This window comes from Parus major, chromosome 11, assembly GCF_001522545.3.
Source record: "Parus major isolate Abel chromosome 11, Parus_major1.1, whole genome shotgun sequence".
NCBI lineage: Eukaryota > Metazoa > Chordata > Aves > Passeriformes > Paridae > Parus > Parus major.
In genome coordinates, this window is record NC_031780.1 from 2,329,101 (window position 1) to 2,329,751 (window position 651).

General features: G+C 48.7%; 1 protein-coding gene across 2 annotated transcripts in view; it reads left to right on the forward strand.

The window, feature by feature from the left end:
* Positions 1 to 651, forward strand: part of GSE1 (Gse1 coiled-coil protein) — a 98,384-nt gene that overhangs the window by 96,698 nt on the left and 1,035 nt on the right. The gene's annotated exons all lie outside the window — the stretch shown is intronic.

A 651-nucleotide genomic window follows, 5' to 3' on the forward strand; every position in this document is an offset into this window, starting at 1 on the left:
CAGCCCCTGGGCACCCAGCCCCTGGGCACCCAGCCTTCCAAACTCTCAGTGTCCAAACTCTCAGAGTCCATTCCTACAGTCCCCAAATCCTCAGTGCCCAAACTCTCAATGCCCATTTCCTACAGTCCCTAAATTCTCAATGCCCAAACTCTGTGTCCATTCCTGAAGTGCCCAAATTCTCAGTGCCCAAAATCTCAGTGTCCATTCCCTGCAGTGCCCAAGTTCTCAGTGCCCAAACTCTCAATACCCAAACTCTCAATGCCCATTCCCTGCAGTGCCCAAACTCTGTGTCCATTCCTACAGTCCCCAAATTCTCAGTGCCCAAACTCTGTGTCCATTCCTACAGTCCCCAAGTTCTCAATGCCCAAACTCTCAATGCCCAAATTCTCAATTCCCAAACTCTCAATGCCCAAACTCTCAATGCCCAAATTCTCAATGCCCAAATTCTCAATGCCCAAACTCTCAATGCCCAAGCTCTCAATGCCCAGACTCTCAATGCCCAAATTCTCAATTCCCAAACTCTCAATTCCCAAACTCTCAATGCCCAAACTCTCAATGCCCAAACTCTCAATGCCCAAGCTCTCAATGCCCAGACTCTCAATGCCCAAATTCTCAATTCCCAAACTCTCAATGCCCAAACTCTCAATGCCT